Source organism: Pteropus medius, unplaced genomic scaffold, assembly GCF_902729225.1.
Source record: "Pteropus medius unplaced genomic scaffold, Ma_sr-lr_union100, whole genome shotgun sequence".
NCBI lineage: Eukaryota > Metazoa > Chordata > Mammalia > Chiroptera > Pteropodidae > Pteropus > Pteropus medius.
Window position 1 is genome coordinate 1,513,268 of NW_024342257.1, and position 12,233 is coordinate 1,525,500.

Here is a 12,233-nt window from a genome sequence, read left to right on the forward strand (position 1 = left end):
GAATTTTACCAAACTTTCAAAGAAGAATTAACACCTATCTTTCTCAATCTATTCCAAAAAATTTAAGAGGAGAAAAAGTGTCCAAGCTCATTTCACAAGGTCACCATCACCTTTGTTCCAAAGCCAGACAAAGACAGTACAAAAAAAAAAAAAAAAAAAAACTATAGGCCAAGATCCCTGATGAACATTGATGCAAAAACCCTCAACAAAATATTACCGAACATAATTCAGCAATATATTAAAGATAATACACCATGATTAAGTGGGATTTATTTCTGGAACGCAAGGTTGGTTAGATATTTGCAAATCAATTAATGTGATACACCATGTGAATAGTATGAAGGATAAAAATCATATAATCAGATCCATAGATGTAGAAAAAGTATTTGACAAAATCCAGCATTTATCTCAGTAAGTAGAAACAGAGGGAACATAACCCAACATTATAAAGACCATATATGAGAGACCCACAGCTAACATCGTATTCAATGCAGAAAAGCTAAGAGCATTTTTCTTATGATCAGGAATAACACAAGAATGTTCACTATTACCACTTTTACTTTTACTTAACATAATATTGGATGTCCTAGCCACAACAATTAGACAAGAAAAATTCACCCAAGTTGGAAAAGAAGAAGTAAAACTGTTATTATTTGTAAATGACATATTACCATATATAAAGAACCCTAAAAAATTCACACACACACACACAAACTATTAGAACTGATAAATTAATTCATTAAAGTAGCAGAATACGACATTAATATTTAGAAATTGGTTGCATTTTTATACGCCAGTGATGAACTTTCAGAAAAATTAAGAAAACAATCCCATTTACAATTGCATCAAAAACAATAGAATACTGAGGAATAAATTTGACCAAGGAAGTAAAAAACTTGCACTTGGAAAATTATAAGTCATTGAAGAAAAAATTGAAGAAGATATAAATAAATGGAACTATATACTGTGCTCATGGATAGAAAGAACTAACATCGTTAAAATGTCTATACTACCCAGAGCAATCTAAAGTTTCAATACAATCCCTATCAAAGTACCAATGACATTTTTCACAAAATTAGGACAAATAATCCTAAAATTTATATGGAATCATAGAAGACCCCAAAAAGCCACGGCAATCTTGAGAAAGAAGAACAAAGTTAGAGGTATCACTCTAATTGATATCAAACTATACTACAGGGCTATAGTAATCAAAACAGCCTAGTACTAGCATAAAAACAGGAACAGATAAATGGAATAGAACAGAGAACCCAGAAATAAATCCATGCCTATCTGGTCACTTAAGTCATGATAAAGAAGGCAAGAATATACAATGGGGTAAGACAGTTTATTCGCTAAATGGTGCTGGGAAAATTGGACAGATACATGTAAAAAAATGAAACTGAACCACCTTCCTACACTATATACAAGAATAAACTCAAAATTGATTAAAGACTTAAATGCAAGACCCGGCATCATAAAACTACTAGAAGAAAACAGAGGCAGTAAACTCTCTGACATTGGTCTTTTCTGATATATCTCCTTGGGGAAGGGAAACAAAGAAAAGATAAACAAATGGGACTATATCAAATTAAAAAGTTTTACACCTCAAGGGACACCATCAACAAAATGAAAAGGCAACCTAATGAATGGGAGAAGATATTTGTCAATGATACACCTGATAAGTGGTTAATATCCTAAATTTATAAAGAACTCATACAACTCAACAGCAAAAAAAATAAAAAATAAAAAATAAAAATGGACAGAGCTGCGGTACATATATACAATGGAATATTACCCAGCCTTAAGAAGAGATGAAATATATAGCCATTTGTGACAACACAGATGGACCTTGAGATAATCGTGCTAAGCAAAATAAGCCAGACAGAAAAAGTTGAAAATGTCTACAGCCATGCCACTCAAAACAAACCTGATCCCATCTGATCTCGGAAGCTAAGCAGGGTTGGGACTGGTTAGTACTTGAATGGGAGACCACCTAGGAAGACCAGGTGCTGTAGGCATAAAAAAATTAAAAATAAGGGATCGTAACCTGACAAGGTTCTTGCAATCTGTGAGATCAACCAAGGGTTGCCTCGCCTAAAATAATAAAAAATAAAAATATAATTAAAAAATAAAAATTGTTAATTAAAATAAATTTAGTGGAAAACAGTGAAGTAAGCAATGGAAAGAAAAAAAAAACCCTAAAACTATGTGAAAGAAAAGCCTCAGGAATAATAAAAGAAAAGAAAAAACAACAAAAAGTTGAAAACTACATGATATCATTTATATGTAGGATATAAACCTAAAAGCAACAAGAGAACAGTACAAAAAGCAGATACTCATGAATATGGACAATAGACTAGTGGTTACCAAAGGATGGAATGAGTATTTATTTATTAAAAACTAACTAACTAAATAAATAAATAATTTTTTAAAAGATGGGCAGAAGACCTGAATAGGTATGTCTCCAAGAGGACATACAGATGGCCAATATATATATGAAAAGATGCTCTACATCACTAATCATCAGAGAAACTGAAATTAAAACCACAATGAGATATCACCTCAGATCTGTCAGAATGGCTATCATCGATAAATAAACAAACAACAAGTGTTGGTGAAGGATGTGGAGTAAAAAGAACCCTCATGTACTATTGGTGGGATTGCAAATTGGTATAGGCCCTATGAAAAACAGTTTGGAGGTTCCCCCCAAAATTAAAAATAGAACTACCTTATGATCCAGCAATTCCACTTCTGAGTATTTATCCAAAGAAATCTAAAGTACTAATTTGAAAAGGTTACGTTATATGTTATATTACATGTATATATATACACATATATAATAAATACATATATATCCCAATGTTCATCGTGGCATTATAAGAGATAGGTATACACACCGCAATGTTCATTGCAGCACAATTTACAATAGCCAAGCTATGAAAGCAACCTAAGTGTCCATCAATACATGATTGGATATATACAACAGAATATTTCTTGGCCATAATAAAGAATGAAATCTTATCATTTGTGACAACACAGATGGCCCTAGAGAGTATTATGCAAAGTAAAATAAGTCAGACAGGGAAAGAAACATCATATGATTTCACTGACATGTAGAATCTAAAGAACAAAATAAACAAACAAAACTGAAACAAACTCATAGTACAGAGAACAATTTGATGATTGCCAGATAAGAGAGGGTTGGAGGACTGGGTAAAAAAGGTAAAGGAATTAAGAAATACAAAATTGGTTGTTTCAAAATAGTTAAGGGGATGTAAAGTACAGCATAGGGAATATAGTCTATAATATTGTGATAACTATAGTGCCAGGTGGGTACTAGACTAATTGGGGGGATCACTTCGTAAATTATATAAATGTCTAATCACTATGCTGTACACCTGAAACTAATATAAAATAATATTGAATGTTAACTCTTGTTGAAAAATAAAAATAATAAGGCTGCCAATAAAACTAATGTAATGTTAGGTTGCATTAAAAGACAAATGTCCAGATCTAAGTAGTTGAACTCCTAGTTTTCAGAACGTCCTCATTGGCAAAATATCAGTCTTACTACTGAACTAATTATCCAATTACAGTTTGCCTAAAATGTAACTTTTTTTGAGAGTTTTGGCACTTCTTCGAAGATTTTAAATTTAAAATATAATTATATTAAAATTTTAAAAAGGTACTTTAGACAAACTATCTAAAAAGTTTCTTAGTAGACACAGTAAGAAAAGCACTCAGTAGAAAAACAAACTTTCCCATCATTTATATTATCTAACATATTTAAGAACTACTGTTTTAAAATAAAAAAAAATACTGTATGAGAAAAACCCTTTACATACAATAGTCTCCCTTATCCGTGATTTTGCTTTCCATGGCTTTAGTTACCCAGTCGATTGCAGTCTGAAATATTAACTGGAACACTACAGAAATAAAGAATTCATAAATTTTCAATTAAATGCCATTCTGAGTAACATGGTAAAATCTCATGATGTTCCATCCAGCCTGGGACATAAATCATTCCTTTGCCCAACACTTTTATTCTTTATATACTACTTTCACGTTAGTCACACAGTAGCCATCTCAATTATCAGATCGACTCTCATGGTATTTAAATGCTTGTGTTTAAGTGACCCTTATTTTACTTAATAATGGCCTCAAGAGAAAAAGTAGCAATGCTGGTAATTTGGATATGCTGAAGAGAAGCCATAAGTGCTTCTTTTAAGTGAAAAGGTAAAAGCTCTTGACTTAATAAGGCATTGTATCATCTCACATCATCACAAAAAGAAAGATGAGTACAGTGCTATAAGATATTTTGAGAAAGAGACCACATTTACATAACTTTTATTGCATTGTATTGTTATAATTGTTCTATGTATTATTAGTTCTTGTTAATCTCTCACTGTGCTTAATTTATAAATTAAACTTTGTCATAGGTATGTATGTATAAGGTTCAGTACTATCTGTGATTTCGAGCATCCACAGGGGGTCTTGGAATATCTCTCTCACAGAAAAATGCGGGGGTGGGGGAGGGGAGGACTACTGTATTGGGTTTAAAATACCTAAAATACCAGAAAGATGGTAAAAGAGAAAGCAGCATGCTATTAATGTAAACACATTCAGAAAAGCATCAAAATTTACATTAAGTAACACATAAACTCAGTCTACTTCGGCAAGATTATAGCCAGACCATTGCACTTAGTTCTGAATGCCTATTGGGAAAATGCAACATGTTGACAGAAGAGAAACAGGATGATTGGAATACTTGAAATCATATCATTTTAGGAAGAGGTGAGACAAAACTGATGGTGTGAAGATAGGAATCAGGGCTGAATCTATGACAGATGATTTGGCCAATTATAACTTTAAAAATTTGAAATGGCGGCCTTGAAATTATATCATTAGTTGTTTTTTTCAGGTTATTATTTATAACCTTAATGTTAAGATTTATATCATGAAGGTTATTTATAAAGAAGTTACAATTTTAAAAATTCTACCGAAGGTTGAAACTGAATTATTTTTAGGCTTGGCATTAAAATTTTTCTTTCTGAAAATTTTTTCCACACATCCTGGTCCTATGACTCTGTTTTGTTCCTAATTACTTCTTTTAAATAAACTACTGTAAACTGTAAGTTAGTTTTGATTTGAAGACTAGACTTCTGGAGTTTTCAGTTATCTATAACATTATCAAGAAGCTGAAAAGAAACTGAAATATTTGTTATCAAGCCAATGATACAATATCCCATACCTATTGGTGTCAAATTATCTCAGGCTTCATTACTTTGTGTCTTAATGCAAAATGAAACAGCAACAGTTAAGTAGAAATGTGATTAAAGAAGTGGTGCATTGTAGGCACATTGACTTGATAACTGACAATCCTAATAGAATAACCATAAATAACAGGCTGACATAAAGAATATGGCTTTGCTGACCATTTGGGCAAAAATCCCTACAACCTCTGTAACATCTGAGAATGATCTTTTTCAACAGAGAATGATCATTATTTACAATAACCAGGAGTAACTAAAAATGATAATCTTATTGAATTATCTAATGAATATTCATTAAATGTCATTCATTTTAGAGAATTTTTCTTAAAAAAATAAATTTTTAAAATCAGGCTAATAGAAAGTCACATCAGTTTTATGAAAAATAACTTATGCAAAGTGACCCCAGGTCTAAAGATGTCAGATAAGCTTTATTGCACTTGATCCTAGATTTCACTCTTCAACATTATTTAATTTGGATTTATATAGTTAGCAATATTAGTTGAGTCTAGAAAATCAACCTTACTCCAATTCCTATCGTTAGGATTTACAATTATTACTAATTAATGCAATGGGGTGGGAGTTGAAAAGGTAGCAATAACCTCATACTCCAATGTTAGCTTCAAAATATCCCTAGAAATAAGGACATGAGAAGTACATACCAAATGAATGAAATATTTATTCTCCAGCTGAAGTATTCCAGAAGTGTTTATTTCAACCCTCATCCATTTTATTAAATGTTCATAGTTTTTTTCATTATTGTTACCTTTCCAATATTTAACCATTTAATTCATAGCAGATATCATATTTGAGCATTACATGATTTAACTAATAATTACGACCCATAAAAATGACTCACAAAGCAAATTTTTGTAAATTATATTTTTCCATTGACCTTTATAGTAATGTAAAAAATGTGTTTCTGATTTTTTTGTTGTAGCTTTTCCTGCCTCTAGGGATTATAACACAAGATGAGTATAGTTACCCCACTAACTCAAAACATCTGCCACCTGCCTGAGGCTATGGCTCAATTCAGGCATGGGATGCAGGAAACCCTGCTCTTTCTACCTTGCCTTAATTTCAAATGCTTATCTCATGCAGGCAACTTCTCATCTCCTACCGTCACAGCCTGGATTTGATGGCTCATGCAAGATCAGGCTGTGGGAAATACGAGTAGCAGCTGGTCACATACTACTGTTTCTGTGGCAAGGTACAGACAATTGGAGATCTCATTTTGTATATGCTCCTGGAAGCTGTTTGTTTGCTGGCAAATTTTTGTTCATGTGAGGTTTCTGGAAGCACATATTAAACTTATTACCTACTTTTCTATTATGGTGAATTTGTCATTGGTAAATCCTCATGTAATGGGATACACCTGCACTGTTGAATTAAGAAGCAGGGAAGCTGCATAGTAAAATTAACAGTTGGCATTTGGTGTTAGGACACATTACTGCATTTGCAAACTCACTCAATAAATCTACAGATTTTTTTTATATTTCTGTGTGTGTGTTTGTATGTGTACATTATATTTCCAGCTAAGAAATTATTACATCTGTTGATTGCTTCACACCGTGACTCAGTGTTCAGGCAGCAGTGAATCAGCATTCACAAAGACACTATTATTGGAAGCTTTGTCTTTTAGGTAAGATGTATAATTAAAGTCCTAATCACTCTGTATTCACTAATTACCCAATGCCACTTTTTCAAGGATATGGACATTAATTAGTTCTAGTGTCCTAAACCAATTCTAAATTTGGTAATTACATTGTATATTCTGCAGTTTCTGCTGGGAAACATGTTCATTTCCTGTCTCTAACTGATGGCCAGTTGTTAAATAGCTTCCAAGTTTTCCCCAGAGATGGCTACACATTAGAAATAATTCTGTTATAGGATGTTTTCAGAATGTTCAAGATGAAAGGAGCTATGTGAATTGTATTATTATTGTTTATTGTTATTGTCTGTGATAACTCTCTTCACGGCATCATTGCATTAGTAATTTGGAGGCAAATGACAATGTTATAAGATGCATCTTGGGGATTTTTGTTAGTGAACTTAATAATACCTTGCCCCTCCCCAATTCGCATGTTGAGAATTCTAACCCCCATGTGATGATATTAGGAGGTAGGGTTTTTGGAAGAAAATTGGATCATGAGGGTGGAGCCCTCATGAATGTGATTAGTGCCCTTATAAAAGGGACCCCAGAGAATTCTCTCTCTACCTCTTTCTGCCATGTGAGTTGGCAATCTACAACCCAGAAGACAGCCCTCACAAGAACAAGATCACGCTGCCACATTGATCTTGAACTTTTAATCCTCAGAACTGTGAGAAATGAATTTCTGTTGTTTATAATTCACTCAGTTTATGGCATTTTGTTATAGTATCTCAAACCTAAGACAAATTGTTGCCTTAAAAACAATTTATATTGGTCTAATATTTCCAAGTTCTTAATAAATGCATATATGTTAGCAGAACAGAATTGTAAATTCTTTTTTAGATTTCTGATTTTAGATTTCTTCAAGTGTGGGGGTGGTTCTAACAGATAAAATAAATATTCACTAATGATGAAAAAACGGTAATGAGGAACTTTGTCTTATGAACTAATTACTCATCTCCTCACTCATAAAAATAAACCATTTCAGCAGATGTCTCCTATTAAATATTCTGAGAACCTTCCATCTCTAAAAATCCTAGTGCAAAAAGTCACATTTAACTATAGAGCAAATTTTATAACCACAGAACACTGGTATATTATAACTTAACATTTAATAGTCACATACACATTTCAAAAATTAAACTATACATAGTATTATGCATTTATATATAATCCGAGTCTATAAATATAAAATTTGTGATTAATTTTGCATACAGAAATTGTGCTGGTCACGTCAGCTGTTTTGACAGTTGTTGAGGTTGAGACAAATCTTAGTAAGTGAGTTGCATATTAATGTAATCCATGTTAACTCTTTTTAAGTTGCATTATCACAGTAAGTACATTAGATACTTGGGGAGGAGAGGCAATTAAAAGATGTTCAAATCTAATCATCCATGCTCTGAATCAAGTAGTGAGACAGCACTGTGGGATGGGTTTTAGATAGACATAGTTTCACTCTGTGACAAATTCTTTTAAGATTACAACTGTAATCACAAATATCTCTAGCTTCTCTTAATAACCCTTTGTAGATTTAAATGCCCCACAAAAAAAAATTGTACTATGCAAGAGATAAACACATTCAAGCTCCTTTAAGAAGGAGATCATGTCTTACTCATCCTGATAGCCTTTGTTTATGGTAAAGTGATATACTTTAGTAGTTCAATTAAAAATTTGCTTAATAAAAAATAATAGTTTTTTTCAGTTTTAGTTTTCACCAGTTTTTGAAATACAATTTATATTATCAACTTTGTAATAGTATTTCTTTTAATTCATCTTAAAACTGTCTCTTTATTGTTTCAGAGGCTGCTTATCATCTGGGACTTTGTGAATGAATATGTGCTCATCCAAGGTATTTATTTGATCAGCAATTATTTAGCATTTGCTATATCCAAGGAACTGTGGAGGATACAAACATGAAAAAAGCCAGATTCCTAAAAGAACTTTCACTCTAATGAAGGAATATAAGAAAGAGGAAGATTAAACAAAAACAAAAACAAAACAAAACAAAAAAACTAGAAAGTATCCTAATAAAGAAACAGAAAAGTGCTATGTGACCTCAAAGGAAAGTAAGATGACACTGCATGGGAAATGGATTAAGTAGGGAATAATCCAGACTGCAATTACAAAGTAGAACCTTGTTTTGTTTAGGAGACCTTCCTTTAAAATCTTGTACTGATGACATATATTGGTTGGTCATCTTTTAATCTCTTTGTGAAATTATTTCTTGTTTACAAAGTTGCTTATTATTATCTTTAGGTAGCACTTGGACTGCTCAAAGAGACTGCTTAACTTACTGGTTACTGTATAATGAGATGTCAATTCCTGATGTGTTAAGTGCTCTTAGGAAAGACTTGCCTCCTTTAAGGTTTTTCCTAAGATACTTTGCACCACTAACACTACTTAGAAAATCATTTTGTAATTGCAAAGTTAATCTGGAAAAGATCTTAAGTATGTACTATGCACAGTTACTAGTCAAACCAGTAGATGAATTCCTAATCAAACTTGCTTCTTCAGAACAGCACTGTCTTTTATATCACTTTTCATTTTGTTTTAAACTAAGTTCGGGAGAGATAGGTCAAGCATGTACAAGTCATTGGGCAATCTGTAATTTCTCAGCTAATGGTAAATGTCTTCTGTGTTTCCATTTATTATAAATTATTATAAGAAAAATGCAAGTACCAAAATTATTAGTCAATCTGAGAAAAGAAATTAAACCTCACTAGAACTGAATGAGAAAACACCATAGTCCATTTCTTTCCTGAAATCCATTAACCTCTCTTTCATATAAAACCTATCACAGAATTTATTTTGATCTGAATACATATTTATTTTATTACCAGATACTGTACCACATAATGTATTCAGTATATTTTGCACACATGAAGAAGTTAGGTGGCCCAAAAATAAAGTAGCTATTGTCTTATGATAATATACAATCTCTCGGGAAAATAAAGAGGTCATTGATGACAATAATCTGAAATCCAAAAATATAAATGTCTAAAATAATTAATAAAGACTTAGGGTCTCAATCATGAAAGAGAAAGTATTTTATGTCAATGATGATTGAAAAGAAATTACCAAGCCTCACATGATAAACATTTAACCCACTATCCTTTCCCTTTGTCTTCACTTTATGAATATTAAATCAATTAGTCTTCTGTTACTATAAGAAAAAAAATGCTTGTTGATTGATTGATGAGAAAATATGTTCCCTACAGGTGTCCAATAGTTTCTTTCCATAATAACATAATCAAAAATATAATTTTCACTTTAAATTCTAGGCAGAATTTTCAATACCTTAGTGTTGAAATTTTCAATACCTTAATGCCTGCAGCATAAATGTTCTCAAACTATTCTTATTCACGCTGTTAAGCTATGTTGAACATCTCATGTGAAAATACATTTGTAGAACACCACAGCAGTCATTCAGTATCTGCTAGTAATCTAACCAGCATTTTGAGAGGACCATATTCAGAAGTAGTATTGTAAGAATGACAAAGGGAACTCTTTTATCCAAAATAGGAGAGAAAGTAAAGACAACAACTACAACAACAATAAAAATAAAACCCTCACATATTAGTTTAATTTTGCACGAAGCTAAAACAATAGGTTGGAAAATAAGGGCTTCAGCTAATCAGTTGTTTGCTCATTCTACATGATTACAAATAATTAAGTCAATAGTTTAGCAAACATTTATTTAACTTGCCTTGTTGGTGAAGTGACTGTATTGCATTGCATGATTTTGTGAGTCTGAATCACAATGCACAAAATCAGGAGGATGGATAGACTGCCCAAGAATGAAGTGAAGACGTATTTGATGGCCAAGCATGGACCAAGAAATCTATCAACAGCATATGGCATTTATGGAACTGAATAATTTCTATCTGGAGATAGAAATTATTTCTATCATGGAGATGATTGCGTGGAGTTTAGCTCCATTGCAAATTGCAATTCTAATTTTTGGTAAGTCCTTTTCGACAAGTGTAGTAGTGTATGCACCTCTCTGGCATTAAGGACTGGGTTTACATTGAGAAAGAAAATCTTCATTGGATTCCAGAAGTGACATATTGGCAAATGAGTATGTGCGGAAGAAGTAAGATGTTATACTTTCACATTATTTTGGGGTACAGTTGGATCAATATTTTCCAACTACAAAAAACTTAATGATTTATGTTTTATGTATATTCACTCTATAATTTAGTACTCATAGAACTGCTCCCACTTCCACTTATTCCACATATATAACTCTCAAGGTGGTTGATCCAAGTTCCCTGAAAAGAATTGGTCAAAATAGTTCTTAAAATATGCTAAGAACAAATTTGTAAAAAAAAAAAAAAAAAAAACCCAATATTTTTAATGCTTTTGATAAGCACTGTTATTTCATTGAGTGGCCAAATAAAAATTACTTAGCCCTCTTTATCTGAAACTCTCACATTCATCCAAATACAGCCCCCTCCCCTGGCCAACGCACACAAACACATGTATGTACATATACACAATCTTCAACCATAGTAACTTCATCAGGGGTGCCACTTTGAGTCTAAGGAAATAGTTATAAACATTCTAAGCAGCAAACAGCCAATAATCCCTGCTAAAACTTGGGGCATCATTATTGTTCTGGTACTAAAAAAATGCAGGCTTTATCATATGATGAGACTACCACAGAGAACAATAAATTACTTTTTTTTTCAGAAAATGTAAAATTATCTTTATTTGTGGATTTTTAAAATTTTTCAATTACATTTGATATTCCATATTATTTTATATTATTTTCAGGTGTACAGCATAGTGGTCAGACATTTATATAATTTACGAAGTAATCCCCCTAATTAGTCTAGTACCACCTGGCACTATATATAGTTATTACAACATTATTGACTATATTTTGCACTTTATATCCCCTTGACTATTTCATAACTACCAATTTTTACTTTTTAATCTCTTCACCTTATTCATCCAGCCCCCAACATCCTTCCCATATGGTATCAGTTTGTTTTCTGTATCTATGACTGTGTTTCTGTTTGTTTGTTCATTTGTTTGTTCTTTAGATTCCATATATAAATGAAATCATATGGTATTTGTCTTTCTCTGTCTGACTTATTCCATGTTGTCACAAATGGTAAAATTTCATTATTATGGCCTAAAAATATTCCATTGTATATATGTACCCCTTCTTTTTTATCTACTTGTCTACTGACGGACAGTTGAATTGTTTATTTGAGATTTTTCTGTTTCTTGATGTAGAATTATATTCCTATGAACTTTCCTCTTAGAACTGCTTGTGTCATGTCCCATAGATTTTGGGTCATTGT

At 32.1% G+C, this 12,233-nt stretch overlaps 1 pseudogene; it reads left to right on the top strand.

Moving 5' to 3' along the window:
• Nucleotides 1-1,899: 1,899 nt before the first annotated feature.
• LOC120600130 (uncharacterized) lies at nucleotides 1,900-2,018 on the top strand (annotated as a pseudogene).
• Nucleotides 2,019-12,233: the final 10,215 nt, after the last annotated feature.